Source organism: Pteropus medius, unplaced genomic scaffold (genome assembly GCF_902729225.1).
Source record: "Pteropus medius unplaced genomic scaffold, Ma_sr-lr_union100, whole genome shotgun sequence".
Taxonomy (NCBI): domain Eukaryota; kingdom Metazoa; phylum Chordata; class Mammalia; order Chiroptera; family Pteropodidae; genus Pteropus; species Pteropus medius.
This window is the reverse complement of record NW_024350319.1, coordinates 3,962,540-3,986,860: the sequence shown is the minus strand read 5'-3', so window position 1 is coordinate 3,986,860 and position 24,321 is coordinate 3,962,540. Positions and strand designations below refer to the sequence as shown.

At 36.9% G+C, this 24,321-nt stretch overlaps 1 protein-coding gene and 1 pseudogene across 1 annotated transcript in view; both read right to left on the bottom strand.

The window, feature by feature from the left end:
• LRRC7 (leucine rich repeat containing 7) overlaps positions 1 to 24,321 on the bottom strand; it is a 1,130,220-nt gene that overhangs the window by 908,396 nt on the left and 197,503 nt on the right. The gene's annotated exons all lie outside the window — the stretch shown is intronic.
• Positions 13,467 to 13,585, bottom strand: LOC120583512 (uncharacterized; annotated as a pseudogene).

The window sequence follows — 24,321 nt, the reverse complement described above, 5'->3', positions numbered from 1 at the left end:
ATTTTTTACATTCACTTGAAGTTGTCTTTTTCTATACATCTGAATCACTTCTTAAGGGCAAAATAAGTGTTTGGGAAAGACTGGATTATTGTTCCCAGTTCTTTAATGAAATTAGACTTCAAGCTCTTCGCCTTGTGACTTTGTAAGGCCTCCATTGTTGTCAGGGTATAGTGCCCTAACAAACTGATAATTGGACCTAGCCAAGTGAATTTCTTTCGTCAAACAGACAGGGACAGAAGTGACATTGTGCTAGTTTCTAGCTGAGGACTTAAGAGGCATCACGTGTTCCCACTTTCTCTCTTGACCTCCTGCGACCTGTTCTACGAGGAATGTGTCCCAGTTCTCCTCTGCTCCTCAGTTAGCCACAGAAGGGAACATGTGAACACCCAGACCTGATCTGCAGCCTAGAGCCAAGCCCAGACTAACGGCCAAGATCTGCGGAACTGCAGGTGACTCACGGGTCCATGATGAGAAATATAAGTATTCATTACTGAGATTTAGGAAGGTTGCTTGTTGTATAGTATTATTGTAGCAATTCCTGACTACTACACTGTTATAATCTTATTTGTGAAAAATAGTAATTTCCATGCTTAAGCCTTTGAAAATTTATCAAAACAATAGAGAAAACTCAAAAAACAACTCAATAATAATAATAGAAGTATATAAGATTTTGGAGAATGGTATTCTTATATCTTCTAAGCTAGTATTCCTAAAGGCAATTAGATAAGGCTCTAAGCAAAGAGAAAAAGGAAACATGTTTTAATAGGAATATAATAAAACTGAGACAGCAGGTGATTAATGCCCTTTAAAACCACAGTATCTGAGCATTTTTGCTGATCTTTGACCAGGTTAATCATTATTAAAGAAACACATTTGTGAATTCTTTTATTTGGAAAAAGAACAAACAAACAACAAAAAAAATCCTTTGTTTTCTTTACTGATTGAATTATTTCCAACTCCAACTGATTGAAACAATTTTTTCCACCTTTTACTTTTATCAGACACTTTGAACTAGGGTGAAAATTCTGTGTCCAAGGGAAAAGCATCCTAGTTTTTTTTTTTTTTTTTTTTTTTTTTTTTTAACTTGGGCTATGCTTTAGAATCACCCAGGAAGCTTTTTTAAAAACACAGATGCCTGGGACTCTCTCCCAGAAATTCTCATTTAATTGGTCTGGGTGGGGCTAGGAAAAGGTACATTAGGATACATCTCTTCGGGTAATTTTAATATGCAGCCAGAGATGAAACTACCATCCTTATATAAGGAAATAGGAGATTGACCAAAGCGAAAAAAAAAAAAGAAAAAAAGTTAATAAAAATAATCTTACAATAAAAGATAACATTTTAAAAAATGCTTTAAAGTAAAAGAAAACAACGAAAAAGTCTCAAGAAAAGCATCTTAGCTAATCAAATGAAAAGTTGAGTATGTCACCTTTTCAATTAACACCTTTGAAGTACACTACCAACTGAATGATTAACACATCTCACCCATCCCAGCTACGATGGAGCTAGCTGATCCTGACAGCTGGAAGGGCAACATCTTTCATAGTTCTCATTCTCAATCATTGAATCAAGACATGAAATGAATTTTCTTTATTTAAAATGTCTTTAATTGAGTCTCTAATTATCAGTGAACTAAATGAAACCATGGGATTTAGAATGTTGTTTTGCATATGTAACACATTTTCTGGCTTTTGGAATATGACCAGGTCATTGCCCTTGATGTGCAAAGTATTTATCACCTATTATAAGCTGAGCCACAATGGCGACCTTGATCCACTATTTTAAAAAGGTTTCAATATGCTCAGCTACAACACATGTTCAGAGCATACGGAGTTCTTGCTAAATGAGATCTGCTATATAATCTAAGCACTTGTCATCAATTTTTCAAGACTTTGATAGGAGGGAAAAACATAATGCTACACATTTACTATTATAATTTAGGAAACTTGGAGCTAGAAGGTGTGATTTGTAGGCTGAAAATTAAGTGCTAAGCTTACTCTTAAAGTCAGATTTATTCACATATTTCTCTCCCTATCTCATTTCCTAAATTCAGGTACCAAATTCCAAGGATCCTCTCTCTCTCTCGGGGCTGTTATCCACAGATAGCTTTGCATCTCTACCTCACAGTCTTTCTGCCACTGGTATCATTCAGTCCCCCTATCGTCTCTGCCACCATTCCAATCCATTTTCCATACTGCCTCCAGGCTTAGCTTTGTAAAACCCAAATATGATATAGTACTGCCATACATGAATGGCTTTGATTCCTTATGTCAAATAGTATCGATTCCAAAATTCATAGCTCTGCATATATGATCATTTACAATCTGGGCCCAACCTATCTCTAACATAATCTCTTCTCTTCCATGCACCCTGTAGTTATTACGCCACAGCAAGCTCATGGCTATTCAACCTGTGCAGTCACACAGGGTCCTGTTCTCAGGAGGGCCCTTCACTTGGTTTAATGCTCTGCTTTTGCTTTCTTGAAGTTCTTAATAATTTTATCTTTGAATATGTGTTTTGTAAATGAAGTAGAGTGTGCATGTGCATGAGTAGATAAGATACATACTATGCGAGTCTGCAGTTTTTTGCTGCTTTATGCACAAATAGCTTTGCGATGTCCCAATGAGCAAGCATTCCAGTGAACCCAAATATGTGAGAATTTAGGGGGACTCAAAGCAAGAACAAGGTATGTGTGTCACATCTAACATTAAGTAATTAGGTTCACTGATAGCCCTAAGAGTCCACGCTTTCTAACTGAACAAGATCTTACTTTAAAAGCAAAAACAAGGCAATGGCATTCCAAAAAGTACTTACCATTTGTACTTTTTAGAATGCCAAAAAAATCCTATCATATCCTTTTTTGTGTTATCTCCCTGTATTAACCACCTACTTATTGAATATGATGATGTGGAAGAAAGACAGAAATAGGAAAACTTATAGTTTCCTTTCAGTCCTTTTTACTCATCAGTAGTTGAAGGTTGAGAGTAGTGGCAGAATGTGCACATATCAAGTTGTGAAACAGAAATAGTTTTGTGTGGCATTTCCATTATTATGGTAAAAACAAAATACATATGCACGTATTTTCTATGAAAGAATATTGTAATTTTGGTAATTCTGCATATGAGTTAAATACTCATATGTGCATTTAAAACTGGCATTGCATAATGTAAAGATGAATGGCAAAATTCATGAAAACAAAAATTTTATATTTCTTTGCTTAGGATAGCATTAAATGGCAAATAAGAAACACCATGACAATTCAAAAGAAAGACTGAAAGAAACCTTTAACAGCATTTTTTCCTGCTTTTTTAAAACAAAGGGCTCCACATTTTCATTTTGTCACTGAGCCCTGAAAATTATGTAGCCAGCCCTGCATAACTCAACTTCCCGCTCTTTGAAATACTAAGCTCCTTTTCACAGCACAGATGTTCTTTAACCTGCATTGCTCTTTTCTTTCTAAACTTGAAAGTCCCTCCTCAATCTTCAAAGCCCAATGTAAATGTTACCTTCTCTGAGAAAATCTTCCCCAAGCCTGTAGGACAAAGTTGGGGACTTTTTTCCCACTATAAACTGTAAGGCCTTTGAAGACAAGGCCCGAGAACTACTATAATATCTACCACATAAGTAGGCATCCAATCAAAAACTTATTGAATGAGATGGTGGTAACAGAAGCTAAGCAGAAAAGGGCTTTATATTCTAAGATTTGCCTTAGAATACTATACTCATTTAGAGATGGCACTGCTTATGTCACTTGGGCTCACACTGGTTGTTTAATGAAAGTACTTGTAATTTAAAAGTTTTCTAGTTACTGAGTCAAGACCCCTTTATCTGTTCCTTTCAAGATGAGAGTATGACTGGTACAGCCAAAGGTAATCTTATTTCCAGCCATTAAACAATGTTAATTTCATGGGCTACAGAGAGAAGAAGCTTATGCAAATGGATATGATTTTGCTGGCACACAGTTTATTAATATGAATAGGTTAACAATTCATGATCCACAGCCTTTCCCAATAGGTATGATTCATAAGGTCAAGGTTATTTTTCTTTACTGAAAAGAAACATATTAATATGCAGATAACTTTTCAGAGGTCGGCTCAGGACCACTCGCATTCTAAATAGCTCCTTCAACTGTATGAAAAGTCAGTGAACTACAGAGAAAATATGGAAAGGAAATCTGAATGTCTTCGTGTAATCCCACAGAATTTAGAGTGGGCACACGGATACTATCTGCTAAACATGATCCAGCACTCTAACCCATTCAAGAATGTGCCAGACACATCCGCTCTAATGTATAACACTTCTGAGAATGAAAATGCAATTTTTCATGGTGAAGAATGCTGATGGTGCTTATTGTGCTCATGAGAAACATTAATAGTTTCCATGCATCAATAGTACACATAGGTCATGGATCTTTCATGTTAATATCTGGGCAGTATATAATATGAAATATTATGAAGAACAAAATGAAAAATCACAGCTAAAATAGGTATTTATCATGGCTGAGATGTACTCATTCTTCTTTGTTTAAAACCATTTTTCTCAGAGAGAATGCTGTTAACTTGGTGTCTCTGACATGACAGTTTTGTGTTGTTTCTGTCACAGTGGGGTGGAGCAGATTGCCTATGCTTTAACCTGGTGTTCTTTGAAATTAAACTTCAAATGGATGAGTTACTTGTTAAAGTGCATTTTCAAATCACAAAATGGATTTTTAAAAATTAAGAAATGACTAGGTGTATATATAGAGGTCTACCATTTGACCTCAGCCTAGCAAGATGATATTCTGACATAGCAAGATTATCAACCTAGAACCCAAATATGAAAGTAGGAATGCTTTAAATTGGAAGGATAAAAAATATAAACTATTCAGTCCATCTTCTCAGTCATGCTAGAACTGTCTCTCTAGCTGGCATAAAGAGTATATAAGCAAATAAGAAAATATGAATGAACAAGCACGCTCAAGGAATACACAATCAATAATAGAGTTCTGCCAATTCTCCTTTCAGCATATTTTTTAATCTGTTTAATTTCTTTCCATCTCCATTTCCAGAAACATAATGAAGGTCAACACTGAATTACATATGGATTCCTTAAAAATCCCCTCAACAGCCATGTCTCCAGAGAGTCTCCTTCTAGTTTTCTACCCTCAACCAAATTATCATTTTTAATGCAAGTTTGATCAATTGTTTGCAAAGCTTAAATCTCTGCAGTGATTTCCATTGCTCTTAAAGTCCCAAACCCTAAATGTGGCGTGGACAGTCATCCTGGTTCTTAGTACTGCCTCTATATCAAGCCTTAGCTTCCTCTACTTTTTCTCAATCTCATCTTTGTTCTCTAAAATGTAGTTATTCTGAACTCTGACCCCAAATCATCATTCTCTTACAGTGGTCTGGCTAACGCCTATTGAAGAGACAAATATCTCTTTAAAATGATGACAGTACAGAAAATATCCTGCCCTCCAGATATATATATATCATCTTATATTTCCCCTTTCATAATACTTACCATAATTTGAATTATTTGTTCAATGTCTATATTTTCTACTTTATGATCTGTGAGGGTAGGCAGGGATATAACTGGTTTACACAGCTCTCCATTGCTAGTGCCTAACAGTATTTGATGAATAATAGCTGCTTAGCTGTTTGCTAAGTTAACTGAAAAACGAGGTTACAAATGCTTGGAATCTTACAAGGTTACAAATAGTTGGAGTCTTACTAGGAGGTCGAAAATGCCAAACTAGAGATTTTGGACTTCTGAAGGGAATGGAAAGCAAGTAAATGTGAGCAAGGAAATGAAAGAATAAAAGTCATTATTTAGAAACACTAATATAACAGCTTTCTAAAGAATTGTCACAGATGAAAGGCTACTATAATTATCGTTATGGCTAAGTAATTTATAACTTCAACACGTTGTTTAGGGGACAGGCAGTGAAGGTGAAAAGAAATAAAAAGATGCTAGCGCTTTACCTGTGTGACTCAGATGTGGTCTCTTTATTTCCCTCAGCCACTTCTTATTTTATAACAATAACATGGGTATCATGTCATCAGCCACCAGGGTTCAGTTAATACTGTGTAAGTGGAGGCCAAAGCTATGTGTTTTAATGAGATTGGCCCATAAATATACATGGCAGAGGCCTGAAAACCAAACATTCCATCATCCTCTCTTTGACCCGCCCCCTTATTTTTCCTCTATCTTTATGTGTACATATAGACATATATCGGCATAGCTAGATCTATATTTACATCTATATCTATATGTTATTCTTATAATCATATTCTTCTTTATGTTGTATATACTCAGTCAGTAATCAGGCCAGCCATCACTATACATAGCTTCCACTCCTCATAAACCAATGATCCTCAAATATTTTCCTATAATCTCCTGACTATCAGACCTAGATATTCAGCTGCTTACTAAACACCTCTGTTCAGATGTTCCACAATCACCCCTAATCAAGTATGTCCTAAACTGTATTTATTACCTTTATTGGATGCGAAGAGAGCAGAGATAGAGAAATATTAATTTCTGTGGTTAATAGTTTATATATAATTTATGAAAATTGCTTCTCTCTATAACATTTAGTTTTAAGTATTCTTTTGGCTAGGCATTGATAAGAAAAATAAGAAGGCAGAAAGACAGGATAACACACTCCTAAACAGACTCTACTTAGACTGCAGCATAAGCACTTTGCCCTAAGGTACAAAAGTTAGTAAAAAAATAGAAACACAGTATTTGCTCTAAAATACTAATTGAAAAAATACCAACTTTCCTTCTGAACTAAATTTAGAAAAGGCTATAGTTTAAAAGCCTAAAAGTATTCCCTAAAATGAATCCATTTTTAATGTAATTTTAAAAGCCTACGTTATTCTTAAATAGTGTGCAAATGGAAGCCTCAATTTTCTTTACTTATTAATGAACTAAAAATATTCAAAGTGGCTGCTCTTGTTACTGAAAGGTGCTAGATAGCCAGATGCTGATCCATGGTTAATTTAAAAGAAAAAAAAAAATAGAAAGAAACTGGTAGCTTTTTAAAAACAAAGTATAGAACTCTGTGAAAGCAGTATTACATTTCAAACATTGCATCTTCTCAAGTATCTGTATTTTTCTGAGTCGTTCAAATGGTATGCCTGTGTGTTTGCAGATGTTTGTCCATTTTGTTTCCCTATTTTAAAAAGTCGATACTATATAACATCTGTATATTTTTCATGCTAAACAACTTTCACAGAGCTCATACAATTTAATTAATATACACAACCTGTGCAATCTGGCTTCTGCATGGCATAAATTAAATACTCAGTACATGCTTGTCAAATGGGCAAAGTACTCCATTTTAACTGCTACCCCTAAGTGATCAGCTGGCTCCTTACAGTGCAATCCATTAATCTCCTTTTAATCCTTAAGATTTGTCTTTATTTCTATTTGCCATGTTCCTATCCACCCGGCTACAGATATATCCAGAGATCTCATACTTTGTCCACATCTCTGGGTTGGTTTATACTATTTCTGCTGCTTGGAATGCCTATTGAACCATATGCCTGTCACACTACCTGGTAGAAAACTAATCCATTATCAGTGTCATTCCAAACACTGTCACTTAACTTAAGCCCACCTCTCACCCCGTGTTCACTCTAGTTGATGGTACTTTCTCCCTGCTCTGAACACATCTCTTTGTTTTCACTTCTCATATGGTACATTCTCTTTCTGTCTTGCATTCTAAGTTTTATAATTTATCATTTTTTCTAGAATACAAACTCCTTAAAGACAGGATCCATGTCTGAGACACTTTTGTCTCACAAACATCTTGTGCAGTACTTTTTACACATAAATATGTATTTTTTTAAAGAATGCTTTCTACCTATAAGAGAATCTCTTGGATTATCATTTAAGCCTTTTAATTTATAGTTTATATACAATTTTAAGGAGATAGATATGAAAGAATAAAAAGTCAGAAAACATAAAAGTCAAACACAAGGCTCCCCTAAACATACCTCGCTGGTACCGTTTATATGGGAGCAAAAAATTCTTATGTACCTGAGGATTTTAGTATGATGCAAGTCAGAGGAATAACTTATGTGCATAAAATATATTCTGAATCCTAAATAGTTTAATGTGTTATTTATTATTAATGATATTTATAGTGTGGTTGTAATAATTCAATAAATTTACAGGGAGCGTTAATTTTTAATAAGTTATTAATAACTATTATTAACAGTACATTATTTATTATTCATTTGTAATCATTTAAGAAATTTTCAGAGATTTAAAATTTACAAAGCCTTTTTTCATCTATTATGATACATAATCTTCACATTAAGACTAAAAGATAGATAGATAGATAGATAGATAGATAGATAGATAGATAGATAAATTAAATCTACCAGATTTCACAGAAGAAAAAGCTGAAAGTAAATGTGTCAGGATGTTCCAAAGCCACATGGCTAAAAAGTAGAAAAGTCAGGGTCCAGTTTTTAGTGGCCTAACTCCAGTGAGTAAAACAGACTTAGCCTCCACTTGCTGCCTGATGAGGCACTGAAAAGCCGTAAACAAAATAAATGAACAAGTAGTGTTTTTTAATGCAGAATAACGGTGAGCAGAGAGCAGAACCTTTTGATATAAAGTGATCAGGCAAGACATAATGAAAAAGGTTATTTTTAAGCTAAGGCCTGAAGAATGAGAAAGAGCCAGACATTAAAACAAACAAACAAACAAACAAATAAAAAGGGCGGGGGAAGGGCAGTGCATTAAGGTAGAGAAACAGGCTTGTGCAAAGACATTAAAATAAAAAAATTTCAGACCTCTTACCATGGCATAAAACATTTTCCGTGAAGTAGCTTCTGAGAACTGATTACATGCCAACTGCTCTTTATCCCTTTCACTCTTTACACTCAAAGAAAACACCCCGAACATTTCCTGAACTGCATATTCCTTTACACTTCTGCATATGTTATTTCCTCTACGTGAAAAACCCTTTCCTGGCATCTCTACACAGAAGAAAAATATATTTATTCAGGAAAACTTTTCTCAGGAGACATTAATTCTCTCATAATTTTTCTCTCCTCACTCCCGTATATTTTGAAATCATTATTATTATCAATAGCTTTAATGAGGAATGATTTACATAACATAGTATCACCTGTGTCAAGTTGACAATTCAGTGATTTTAGTATAGTTTAGTATAGTGCAAGCATCATCACACTCTAATTTTAGAACATTTCCATCACTCAAGAAAGAAACATCATGCCCATTTACAGTCCTTCCCCAGGCCCACCTTCAGCCCTGGGCAACCACTAATCTACTTTCTATCTCCCTAAGATTTACCTTTTCCGGACATTTTATATAAATGAAATCATACAATAGGTGTTCTTTTGTATCTGGCTTCTTTCACTGAGTATATCTTATTTTGAGTCATCTCAGTTGAGTTACTGCTTCTTGACCTTTTGGCAAAGATCAAGCAGAGAGTCATCTGAGTTGTAGCATGTTTCAATACTTCATTCTTTTTATTAATAGTTTTCTACTGCATTGATACACCAAATTTTGTTAGCCCACTCACCAGTTGATGGACATTTAGCTCAATCTGGCTTTTGTCTATTGTGAATGATGCTGTTATGAACATTCGTGTACAATTCTTTGCAAGGACATGTTTTCATCTCCACTAGGTAGATACCTAGGACTGGTACTGCTGAGTCAGATGGTATCCAACCTTTCTTTTACTTCTATGCCATCTATACATCCTATAAGAGCACTCATTTTTTTTTATTACTGTGATTTGTTTTTCTTTGTTTTTATATATCTATCTCCCCCTCTTGGGCTATGAGCATTATTGCAGCAAGCAGCATGGCTCAACAATTTCTTTAGCCTCAACAATGGCAGTTACTGGTACATAGCAGGGACTCATAAATTTGCTAAAACCTGATCTCAGATCTCCCTTTTCAAGATGGAGGCATTCGTGCCCACAGCTCCAGGAAATGCTCCTTGCTGAGGCTCACACATGAGCCCCTCACCAGTAATTGCCCTTTGCCAGAAAGCTGGTTTGCACAAGGTTATTATTCTTTCTCCCTAGGGGCAGCTCAGATCCAAAAACTATGTAAAGATACAAAATCGGGTTTCTTTCCTCTATTCAGGACATCTCTTGAGGGTATTCTAGCTCCACAGAATCCTGTGGGACCAGCTGAAGCCACTGTATCCCGGTTCACATCCCCTTACTGTCCAATCTTGCATTCCCTGTCCTCTCCCTGCTTGTAGGATTGCCAAGAGTACTAGTCAATAAACATGAAAGCAAATTTCAGTCTCAGAATCTGTTTCCTGTGGAACCTGCTTATCCACCTTTTGTGGTGAATTCAAACAAGAAAGTTGACTGTCAAGGAGATAACAATATTCAATAACGCTTCTTTCTTCACATGCAGTTAGTCTAGTCAACTGTTTGTGATATAGCTGTAACTTAGATATAATCTAGGTTTTACCTGACCCTTGAGAATGAGATAAGTTCAATTTAAACTCCTCTGCATTCCTTGCCATTTGAAAATCAAAAGCCCTACCTGATATTTCTATATATTATTGAGGAATAGGAATAGGAATCTTCTTAGGCTTCCACTGTCAGTTTGATTAGTTTGCACATATTATTGTCCTGCCTAGTGCCTTTATTTTGAACTATATCACTCTAGATGAAAACTTTCTCAATTTTTACAAAAATCCCACTCATTGATGAGTACAGTAGATTTTGTTGAATATCTGAGGACATCAAGGGGTTGACATTTCAATAAGGCAATATTTTTAATTGAGCATTAAATATCCTTGGCCTTAAATTTTCCTTTAACCTTCCCATCAGCATATTTTTTCCATGGCCACTTAATTCCAGCCCCATGCCATTTTACTGGTATTTATCTTCTCCCTCTTTTTTCCGACTATCACTCACTCCTCTTCCTTTCCTTTTCCCTTTCTCAGGAGCATTTCCTTCCCATTTTCTTTTGTAGACAGGAGGCTTTCTATTGCCTTTACTCAGAGTCTCTTTTGTATCCCAAACAGCTTTCAATGCTTCCTCCTAAACCAAAAGAGCTATCTCCTAAAAGGAATTCTAGTGCCAGCCATTGAGATAATATATTTTCTATCTTCACTATATAGAGGTGCTTTAATTTAGTCTGGGAAAACACTAATACATTTATTATTTAATATTTTTGATTAAAAACTGTGGAACCTTTTGACACTATACAGAAAAGTATTATTCTATACTTTCGACACTATACAGAATCAGGGGAGACTGTCTAAAAAGTATTGTTACATTTTGGATAAAAATACTGTGTCCAGGGTCTGCAAGACCACCTTCAGGCTCGTTAATTCACTAGGAGGGGTCATAGTACTCAGAAGGCAATATACTCATGGTTATGGTTTAGTACATTGAAAGGATAAAGATAAAATCAGCAAAGGGAAAAGGCGCATGGGGTAAAGTCTGAAAAAAGCCAGGCACAAGCTTCCAAGTGTTGACCCCTTGTAGTAACTCTAGGACGCACTTAATTCTCCCAGCAATGATGTGTGGCAATACATGTGAAGTGTTGCCAACTGGGGAAGCTCACTCTAGCCTTGAGCTCAGGATTTTTATTAGAGGTTAGTCAGTCACTTAAGCAGGTACTACCTGCATGACTAGCTCACCTACTCAGACTCCAGACACCAAAGACAAAAACAAGTGTTTACCATAAATCATATTGTTAACATAAACTCTGGGAACAAAGCCCAACCCTAAAAACAGGCATTTCTTGGGAATGTGCAAGATTTAACCCTAACCTGCATAGGTACTACGGTGACTCTAGCATCTAATTTTACATTTCAAGTTTCTAGATTCGTATTCATTTCATTCATTCATTCGTTCATCAGTCAGGCATTATGATAGAATAAGCATATCAGAAATACATCTAATGCCAGTCACATAGCACATGTCGTACCAACCAATGTCCTCCAAAGACACCAAACCCAGAAACTTACTAGCCTCGCATGTGCCCCACAGCTGGGAACAATCACACATTCTGCAGCTTTCCTGACACAGGCACAGATCTAGACCTTGTCCCCTCCCTGAGGGAGAGATTAGATGGGATCCCAGCTGATTCTATCATGTATCTACCGAGGTCTTCTCCAACTGGTCCTGTCCATTGTTGTGTCCTTTGGTGCCCATCATGGTTAATGCCATCAGCATCCATGAAAATATCAAAGTTTTAAAAGTGGAGGAATAGTGAGGAAGTAAATGAGATTAACATGGTCATTGTCTTCATGATACAGTTTAGCAAGAATGAGCCCTCTAAAACATAAAGGCTTCAGCAGCTGGCTGCTTGTCATATCCAAACACCTGCTTCACCCTCCAGGCTTATCTCTGGTCACTCACCATGACTTCCTTCTTAGTACTCAGCACCTGAGTCCACACTAAGCAAGAGTACTACTTACTTGCAGAGCTTCACGTGTACACTTCTTGCTCTCAGTTTTGCATGTTCAGCATCCTCTGTTGTAATATCCTTTTCTTTTAGACCCTTGCAGTTGACCTAGTTTCTTCTATAAATCCTTCAGGTTTCCTCTTAGCACTAACTCAGGGAAGCCTTCAATGTCTCCTAAGACCGGTGCTACTTCTGAAATGCACCTGTGTTGACATGTGAAAGCCGCAGGCATTGCAGCTATCATTCCAGGCTCCATGCTTGAGCCACACAGAGAAACCTTTCCTCTGACACATTGATACACCCATAGGAAGCCATTCCTTTAAATTCTTCTAATTGTAGATACACTTGAGTGATTCCTGAAACAAACAACTGTTCTCTCAGGAATTAAAATGAGGATGTAAAGTAAACAAGGAACCAACACAAATTCTGCAACTTTAAAGGAAACAGGTACAGGGATTCCTCTTTTTATTAATCCATTTCCTCTATTCTTCCTTCACTCAACACTCATTAATTGTTTAAAGTGCCCCCACATATAAATATTATCTTTTCAGGAAGTCTCTCACAGTCTTCTTATTTGTCATCTTACTGGCTTAAAACAACACAAATTTATTTTCTTACATTTATGGAGGTCAGAAGTCTGAAATGGATTTCACTGAGTTAAAACCAATGTGTTGACAGGACTGCGTTCCTTCTGGAGGTCCTAGGGGAGAATTCATTTATATGCCTTTTCCATATTCTAGAGGCCACCTGAATTTCCTGGCTTATAACAGCTTCTTCCACTTCAAAAGCCAGCTCTTCAAATCAATCATTCTCTCTCTATCCTTCATTCATTCATTCATTCTCTCTCCCCCCCTCTCCACCCCCACTTTCATTGTCACATCACCTTCCCTCTTACAAGGACCTTTGTGATTACACTGGACCCACTCAGAAAATTCAGAATAATCTCCCTATCTCAATACTCCTTTTTTTTTCTTTTAGGCAAGGCAACCCTTGGTTGACCTTACGGATTTCAAGGACATTGTCAGTTTACAATCCCTTATTTTTTAAAATTTTTTGCGCCTACAGCACCTGGTCTTCCTAGGTGGTCTCCCATTCAAGTACTAACCAGGCCTGACCCTGCTTAGCTTCGAAGATCTGACGGGATCAGGCTTGTTCAGGGTAGCATGGCCGTAGACCTCAATACTCTTAACATAATCATATTTATCATCTCTTTTACTATGTAAGAAAAAATATTCATACATTCTTGGGATTGGGACCTGGACAAATTTGGGGGACTGTTGATCTGGCTATGACAGACATAACTGGTTTCTTCTGCGGCCACTAGGACATTCTTTCTTCTTTGTACCTTAAAGGGCTTTAAATTAGTCTATTCTGTACCCTCGTTGTATAGAGCAATGATGTGAACTGGTCTTAGCATGACCTTAATATGGTGGTCTGGAGCTTTTGTTCTTCTTGTTTTGTTTTGTTTTTTCCCTACCTCACTGGCTTGGTTATTAACATCATTGCATATAACCTACCTCTATCCCCAATAGGAGGCTTGGCACCAGGTAATCACATAAATCGCTCACGCTGACATGGGAGGTGAGGGCAGCCTCTCCACCAGTGTTGAAACTATTGGATTGGGCTACTAATCAGTGCTGCCTTATTCTATCAGTTTCTTGGGGTATCAATAGTATTAAAATACTTTAATCCTTCACTTGTAATCTAGGGAGTCAGGCTTAATTTTTAATCTTGGCCATTCCATGGATGTGCTATATGACTCTTGGCAAGTGAATTATCCTTCTTTTGCCTTAGCTCTCCTTATCTCCAGGCAGATTATAATATCTACCTTGTAAATTTCTTACAGAATTTGATTGAGGTAAAATTTGGAATGCCCCTTGCAGGCTATATAGTAGAGACTAATGGAATTTTATATATTGTTGTTAAACTGATAAGCATGATATACACATGAAAGAAAACATGAGGGCTTAGGCTGGAAAAGTGAGATGAGACTAGATTATAGAAGGCTTTGAATGACCAGATAAAAAGGTAATGTGGTACTTGGAATCATATTTTAAATCTTTCTCAGGCAGCCCTCATCACTAGATCTTAAGAGCCCTTCTCTTAAAGAGTCCTTCCGCTTCTTTACCTCAAACTGTTTCTCAAACCTCATTTATACCAAAAGTTTTTCATAAATCGTTGGAAGATGGGCAGCTGTCTCAACTCCTTCTGAAACTACAGTTCATAGGTATCTACTTTCCCTCAGTACAACGTACAGGATGTCCTAATATTTCCCATCCCTGAGTAATTCCAGCCAATTTGACCTAAATAAGTTCTTTGTTTTCTAGACAACTAAAAGCTCCTAGTTGCCTACTATACTGAAGGATGAGTCGATTAAATGTACGTTTAAGTGCTAGCACTGTTTCTGTATGTATTTGTGTATGTACATATGGATATATTTAGTCAAATGTTAAACTAATAAAAAAAGAATTCTGCAAGACTATTTCCAATCCCTTTCCCTTCCTACCACAATTTCCAAAGGTTCAAAAGCTAGAACAATAAATGTAGGACTTTTCACAGGACACTGGTGTCTCATATTTGTGCGCTTCTCATAGCTTTAAGATCAAGTACAATCAGTTTGTAAGTCAAAACAAGATTTTAGCAAATGCCAACTCATCTTGGCATCTGAAAAATCAAGCTGTGCTCTGGAGTTTGCTCCATAAATTAGAACTAACAATAAAGATTCTGGAATCAGGGCTTAAGTGGCAATTTTGTTGATGATGCATGACGCAGAATAGAATGCATTTTGTTCGGCCACACGATGCTGTCTTTGCAAGGCTGGCAGCAGGGGGAAATTTTCTGTGTAGGATGTTAGCTAAGGTTTGCAAAGGCCACCAATTATATACCTTCCGAGCCAAAGAGATGTTTTTCATAGCTATTTATATACTTTAATCCTAAATGGCCAAAATTCCAGGGGTTATCAAGGACAACATGATCTTCAAAAAAGTAATAATCCATCCCCTTCCCAATTACACAGATAACTTGCATGCAACCGAACCAAAGGCAATTACTCTGATAAGCTTTGATGAAAGAAGTTAATTTATCATTGTCAAATGAGTACTCTGAGTCAGAGAGAAACCTCACAAATTGCCTGAGGTCACGTAGGTAAGCACAGAACTGAGACCAGGACTCATGATTCCTGATCCATTCCTTCTTTTCCAGCTTCTTGGTCCCTGCTTTCAAATGCAATCATTCATTTCTCATTTTTAAGGGCCTTAAGCTGAGCCTAATTCTCTGCTCGACCCCATTTTGCTTCTTTTTACTTCCTGACTTTCCTAAAGATAATCATACCCATACTGTTATTTCTTTATTCCATTGTTGAGTCCTATAAAATGATTTCCATAGTTTACCACTCTTACTAAAATTAGCCTCTGAAGGCCTCCAAATAGTTCTATTTTGACAACTCAAGAAATATGTACCATTTCTGTAATTGAGAACTATAAACCAGAAAAATAAGATTAACCAGAATTTTATTTCCACTCAAAAAACATGCATGGTTCCCTAGAGATGAGAAACTTTTGTTTATTGTCATATTTAATAACTCCTACCCCCTTCCAAAAAAAAAAAAAAAAAAAAAAAAAAAAAAACAAACAAAAAAAAACACCAACTAGAACATACTTTAGAGTTAAAAGCTGATATTGGAAGAAATGGGAGACTTACATGGGCACTTCACCTTGGCTAACCTGAATACTATCACAGCTAAACATACAATTTCCCAATGGCAGAGAACAACGTTAGCCATCACACAAATCTGACATGTAAACAGAAAGGCTCTGTGGCTATCTTGTGTTATATCAGTTACATAAAGCTTCTTCCAACACATATCTACTGCCCCACCTGCCACTGAAATATACTCTTATTCTGGACTTGCTTCTGAGAGAACTTCTATCCATGAATTTGTTAAACACTCTAAAGACACAGCGTTGTGCCTAACCAAAGGACATCATTTCACAGCGAAAGTAGGGAGGCAACAGTATCATAGCCATGAGATAACTGGAATTATTAGATAGACTATCATGTAAAAATTAATTAATTAATTAATTAAAAAATTTTAAAAAACAGCTAGAGTTACCAAATGGTGGAAAAACCCATTTAAAACTTTCCTTCAGTGACAGCTAAAGACATCAACCCGTGAGTCACTGTGTAATCTTAAAGGCACATATCCTGAACCAGTGACCCATTAATGGCGTTCTTTCTTCCACAGCCCAGTTACATAGGTCTGAGAATCGATCACTTTCAAATTTTGTTTCCCATCCCAATAACTCTGAACTCTGCTGGCTGGCAGTTTTTAGTTCCCAAAAGGATGACTTACCCAATTAGGTACACAATAATGCTTAGACTAAATCGCAGTTGAGATCACCATGTGGACATTTCTAGCTTCTCAAGCCACTGACAGAACCATTGGGAAATAGTCCCAGTATTGGCCAAATTGTTGACACTAAGTCTAAAGAGATAATTGGCTCCTCCTATATTGTATGTCTGTAAGGAGTGTGGGTAAACCCCTGGAACTTGGAGACTTCCTGGACAACTCTTTGTATCATCATATCCAAAGAAGCGGGTTAGTGGGAAATGACCTCAATTTCATATTGGTAAGACTACCGAGGACTTAGACCCCATCGGGATGAAGATTGCATTCCTGAAGTAAAATCCCTGTCCAGCCGAGGTGTTGCCTGAAGTTTAAATGAATGCAAGAGATATGGCAATAAAAGATACTGGTCCCCTCTCTCTTTTTCATTTTAAACATAATAGTTAAAGTAGCTATTACTAGCTTAAACTTCTCTTTTTCCACTGTTATATATGAGGTGTATTACTGGCATTGTTTATAGGTTGTGAAATAGTGAGGAATGATAGTAAAATGGAAGTATGATAGCTCTAAAAAAAAAAAATAGCATCACCTGGCATTTATGGGTAATGTTGATGAAGATCTTTAAAGGGCCTTCAATATATCACAACCACGCAGTGCCCTCATATAATTTTGAGTTTCTTACTATGGACAAGATAAATGCATTAAATTTGCATGATTGTTGGATCAGGTGAGATAATAGTATCTGTGTAACTATTAGGAAGAAAGGCAGTTAGGAATAATTTTTAGTCACCTTAATTTGCACATAGTCTATTTCAATTCTCCCTAGACAACTTATATGGTCCAATCAAATGAAACATCCTTTTAAAAGAAGGCATTAAAGTATTTATTAGGTACAGCAAAGAAAAAGGAAAAAAAAATTTAAAAGGCACCAGTTGCACTTTTCTTAATCCCAAACCTTTGGTCTCCAGGTAGATTTTCCTGATCTGGATATTCTTGCTCAGGATGCAGCATGTAACAGATTGGTGGCAATGACCCCTGTATGACCAAGACCTGACTATTGCCTGGATTCCATTACCAATTGCTTTTCTTGCTCTTATAAAGGAAATGGAGTGGGATCCATTTGGATCTTAAAGCATTATCTCAAGTTGTGCCTTGCAGCAACCATACCTGGCTGCGCCTCAGTCTTTCCTAAATATTAAGCTTCTCCTTCCCTCAGTCTTGACTATCAGAACAAAGCTAGCCTCTCATCTGATTTGTCCCTTTCTCCCATGGTGGGAGGCTTCCTATTTAATCAGCTCAACTACTTTACAGCATTAGATTTATAGCATTAGAAATCAAAATATTTCTCTGGCCAGATCATGCTAAGCAGTTCGTAATCATCTTTTATCCACTGTATATTTTAAACAAGAACATTAGCTTAGCCCATGCATCTTTTCTTCAAGGAGGTACAGGTGAGAAACGTAACATCATTCCTTAAATAGACCCCACAACAGAGAGGCCAACACTGCATTTACTATTCCTTTCTCTGCCCAGGGGTATATAATCACCAACAAACTTTAAGAAATGAGGGTGTGAGTGGATGAAAGTTAAAGGATGAAGAATACTAAACTAGCCCGGCTTCCCTCTTTCAGCTGAACCTGCACTACCCAGGTTTCCTTCTTTGGGAGGCAGTACAGCCTCTGTAGACCAGAAGTGGCCATATGGCCAAAAGGCAGACAATCCATAACCTGATTAGAGTACTTCAAAGCTCGCTCCCAAAGATAAGCCGAGGCGCCTCAGTGTCCATTAGGGGGAAATTGAACTGGAAAAATATGAAGAATTTGCTGGTTTAGAGCAAAGAGAGAGATCTGCAAGCATTTGGAGCACAGATGAGTCTATAACATCTGAGCACTAGGACCGATTCTCAAGATTCCTAAAAGTCTGATGCTAATGTCCCATCATTTATACACAGAACAACCTCTGATTTAGATACAAAACAACACAATGAGTTCTTTGACTGTTAGAATTCTGGATCTTAATTTTCCAGATTTCTCATGTTCCTAATCTGTGTGTACCTTCATTTGAGAAATCTTGAATTGAATGACTATATATTCTATGCATTAAATAAGCTTAACTAAATGGATGTTTTAAAAATTCAGTTCAGTTCAACATATATTAAGAACTTCCTGCGTTCCAAGCTGTGTCCTAGATACTGGAGATAAAATGACAAATAGTTCAATGAAAGCCTCCGCTTCTATGTTTCTTACTGTCCAGTATGCAAGAAAGAAAATGTTTGCTTTGTATTATCTTTTATGTTGCAGGCACTATGATAGGCCTATACTATAGATTAGTTAATTTTATCTTCACATAAATTCCAGAAAAAGAGTTTTATTCTCACTTAACATATTGAGAAAAAGCAGTTCTTAGAAGTTAATTAACTTACCTGAGATCTCAAAACTGGTAACAAGAAGAGAAAAAAGTATATAAGCAGTTGCTCTCATTTCAAACTCAAGCCACCTACATTACTCCTTGCTACCAATCCCCTAATAACAACAAAAGTTTAATGTGTTCTATGTGCTAGAAGTTTTACATGTGTGACCTCATTTCACCCTCATAGAAATCTTACAAAGTTAGTATTACATTACTATTCCTATTTTACTAAATGGTACTACAGAGGCTGTAATATAGATGGCAAAGTGATGTGTTTGGTGGAGTTACAGCCCAAACTGAAGCCTGCATCAGTTTGAGGGGAACTGGGAAACTGAAGGTAGAGTGAAGGACATCACCATGACTATCTAGTTTCTTTTCTTGAAATGTTTCATCTGTATTTATTTGTATCTAATTTAATTGCAAATACATTTAAGTTGGATCCTGTATCTTAAAATTCTTACATATCCTATAATCTAAACAAGTTGTCATTAAATTGAACTATAATTCAGAATAGGCAGAAGTCTTATCCTAATAAGTATATTTCAGTATCCTCATCCTAGGCAGAAGCCTAGCATACTAGTATGACACTTCAAGTTCTTATTGACTTTATTAATAAATATTGTTTTAGGAGATTGCAATCCAGACATTTTGATATGTTTGTTTAGTATCTGTTTCTTGCTTAAAGTATCTCAGAGAGGGACGGATAAATGAAACATGGATTTGAAAGCTAATGAAAAACAAAGGAATTAAGGGAATCTGCCAAGCAATATTGCCTACAACCTAGATATGTTTATGTGTTAATTCAATATGTGGCTTGAGAAATATCTATAAGCTGGGTACGTCAATGAATGTCTTGCTTCTCAAAAGCATATAAGAACACCCCAGAACCCCATGCATTTAATCATTTCTTCCTCTATTCATCCTGTAGTTGAGAGAATTGTGTCTAACAAATTATATTTACTAAGTAACAATATTTGTTTTCCATTATTAAAAATCAATGCTAATAGGCAATTCCCAAATGGTACTTCTAATTGATATGACATACTGAGAGAGATCACACACACACACAAACACACGCACACTGCTTCTTATAATGATTCCATGGTCCTTAGAGAAGTTCAACCCATAGGCCAGTAGTCACAAGTATAGCTGAAAGATCACTAAACTGAGAGGAGAGAAATATGCTTTCTGGTTGCCTATGTTACCTTGGCCAGGGACTTGCCCTCTCTGAGTTTCACACCCCTTTCAGCTAAAGGAGGCCCTGGACTGAAGGACTCTATGTCAGGCTTTGCACCGCACAACTGCAGAACCCCAGGAGTGACATTCACATAGATTACAATGTAAACATTGCTCCTGGGAGCTATACAATGCAACAGAACTGCTTAGGAAATTTCTGGCCCTAAGAGGCTGACTCTAGATAAGCCTAGTTCTAAATGGACACTGGGAGAAGATTTTAATCACTTATTTCTAAAAGTGTCAGCCATTCTCATTATCCTCTCATTGTTTTACATAGCTAATTTGACAACTCTGGACTCACATTAGAGCTCACTAGTTCTGATCTGGCATGGATATCTTTTACATGACCCACCCTAACACTTATACTGTCCCATTCCTACTGCCCCCCATCTCATCTCTCCTCTTCCGAAACACTCTTTATGAGAAAAATGACAAGTCTGTTGGAGTCTCCTGGAGACCTCCCTAAGGTTAATCAAACATTCTTAAGAGTTTATTAAATGCTCTGAAGGCTTCTTCCAAAGTCAAATGCTCATTTTCTCTCTGAACCACATCTGGCTCTGTGTCAGTTCCAGAAGCGATGATACTGGAGATTAGAGGCTATGACACATTAGCTCATCTTTTTTTTCATTCCCCTGGGACTTCTCTGGAGAAACGATGACACTGGAAATGAACTCTTGCCCTCCTACTCCTCCTGTGGCTCTCACCATTAAACTTTTTTGTAATGTGTCTCTCATTTCCCTCTAAAAAGGATACCTGAAACATAAGCCCTGAACGTTCATAAGGAGCACCCTTGAAAAGAAGGAGTATGAGAAGACACCAGTGAAGAAAAGGAAGTTGTGACAAGAGAGGATCAAAGGAGGAAAGGAGGAGATGCAACATTTTGGGCATTTGGATCAACAGGTTTTCTTGTTTTGTTTTATTTTTGCTTAATTCTTTTGTTTGTTTGTTTAATCCTTTTGACTAGCTTGTAACTTATATATTGCTATTTTCCCTTTGAAAATATGATAGTCAATGCTGAGCAAAGTTAAAACGTGTGCATAAAGTCACAAAGTTATATCATATTTCACATGGTATCCACGCCCTAGTTGCTGACAAAAAAAAACAAAAAAAACAAAAACAAAAACAAAAAAAAAACAAGGTCTAGTAGAGAGAGAGAAAGGAAGAATCGAGACACCTACTATAAAAATGTTTACAGACTTTTTTAAATATGCATATTTACTTCTTTACAGTGCTTTGACCAATCCCATCGTTTTACAAAAGATAAAAATGAGACCCAGAGAATTTTAGACAAATGCCCAAGATCACAGTGACTTATTGGCAGGAGCATAACAAGAACTCTGCTCTCTTTAAGTACTAACAATGTGATTTGTGATTTTGTGCAGAGTGTGGAATAGTCCTTGGAGTAAGAGTGTCTTGGACCCAAATTCTAGCTCCAATATTTACCAACTGTTTAATTTTTGAGCAAGTTTCTTGGCTTCTATCTATGCATTCTTGTTAGCTAGGAACAATAAGAAAACTCGTCATAATACTTACTGAATTTGGAGGAGTTTATGAAGACTAGTACAATTATATGTACAATGTCTGGCATGTAGGATATGTTTCAGCTGAAACATTTTGGCATCTAGAAACAGAAACTGACTTACATTCATGGATTGTAATGATGCCATTGACACTTTCTTGGGAAATGGCCTTATAGACACTGAGACTAAAAGGTAGCTACCAAGTCTCTTTTCTCCATCTAACAGATAACACCTATCTGCTGCTCTATATGCAAACCACCCTATTCTTCACTCGCTGTTAAACAGATTTTTCCATGTGTTCATTTTACACATGCCCCATCCTGGCCATCCCTGGTCATTATATCACAGCTTTCAACTTCTGTGCCAACCATGAGTATCTATGTCTTTCCTTGGTGGAATTCATGAAACAGATAATCTGACTGGATCCCAACCAATCAACTGGTGGCCTTGGATCACAATCCCATCCCGTGTCCAGCTAAAGATGGCCAGTTAGGGAGGTATGACGGCCAGTATGCAACATAAAGAAAGCTCAGGTTTTGTAGCCAGACCAACCTGAGTTTCAATCTAGAATACTTATTTAATCACTATGTGACCCTGAGCACTGTACTAAAATCACTTTTTTCCTAATTGCATTTGATTTTATTTTTTTTACCTTTACTGAGGTATAATTGACAAATAAAATTGTAAGATACTTAGAATGTACAATGTACAATATATATAGTTAAATAACACGTCCATTACCTCAGATATTTACCTATTTTAGCAAACCATACGGTGAAGTTAAAATTATTTCTTACTGTCTAAATTTACAACTACTATAGGAGATACCTTAGGGAAGGGAATGTATCCTAGTTGTCTTTATATTACCAAAAAATAAGGAAGTACTTCATGCAGTAGTACCTAACAAGTACTTGTTGAATAAATGAATTAATGAACAAACATCATGAAAGAGCACCTCACCTCAGATGTGAGGTACACTGGGAAATTTTATAAGGAAGAGAGGCAAGCACCATCTACATGTCACCAACTGATACATTCAGGTTGACATTAAAAGTACTATTTTCCATTTGGGAGTGTTTCTGAGTAACTATATGATTCCTGTTGGGAGTCCCCCAAGCAGAGAAGCAACAGCTAATAACAAGTTTTGAAACCTTATCTAAGGGATGGCCAAATTATTTGCTTTTACTGTGTCTTCCTTACCAAGAGTGGCCAAGATTCCCACAGAGGTAGAGAACGTAGGGGTTTATACGCACCAATATCATCAACTTCCAACCCACTCTATTCCTTAAAGATTCAGTGGTGTCACTGTCAGTGCCCTTTTCCTCATGTAGACGCTGCTCACCTATCACTGCTTCCACCCTTGTGTAGTTCATTGTTCACCAAGCTCCCACTTGTAGGCCCTGTGCTGAGCATTCGAGATAGTGGAGAAAGCAACAGACTCACTCCCTTCATGAGCATTCTTCTGTCTGTAGAAATCCTCTCTGTGAAGACCAATGAAGGAGGCCATGGCTTTGGAGTAGTGTCTCTCACATAAATATTCAAAACCACATTGGTTCAAAGGGAAGGCTGAATGTGAGAGATTTTATGGCGATAAATGAGTAGAATATATCATTGGCTTCTACTCAATCTTTTCGTACTTTCTCCCAACCATTCTGCCTCAGGTTGAAACAACTGTGGCAAAACGAAGAGACAGAGTATTGACCAAAGACAATGAAGAATTTATATATCCTCACCAGGCATGCAGTAGGGACATCGCATGCCATGCACATGGCCCATAACACGGCTTTATTAAATACATCCCCCACTGATGTTGATTGCAGGGAGACTGATGTCTCCACTCCCAGGGTTAGTGGGAAGGAACAGCCCTGCCACAGGTCTGACTTTCTTAAGCACATTCAGAGCTCGGTGTGAATTGGTATTTTTATCTTTTCTCAAAAGGATTTAACAGACTGGTTATGCAATTACCTAAACATTGGATTAAAATACATGAAAAGTCCTTTTCAGTCTTTTCTTTAACAAACATTTATTGTTGGTGTTTTAGAAGTCTCGTCTCTGTAGAATTCAGGCCATGTTGTAGGCATTACCTAATTCAACCTGCCAGAACTCAGGGAGATATCAGATAAATATCATTCCTCTCTGTTTTACCTCTTGGAAAGCTGAGGCATAAAATCTTGATTTGGAACATACCACAGTCAGTAATACAACAAAAATAAAATCATCGAAAACCTGGAACTCTACCCAGAGAGTTCAACCAGAATGCCTCAAGTAAATTGCTACCAGTATCCTATTGCAACATTACAACTTAGAGGCAACACTATCCTCCCATCACACCATTGCAGTACCCTTATGTAGGAAATAAATATGAAAGGCTCAGGAAGCTCTTCTAAGTAGGCTGAGAGTT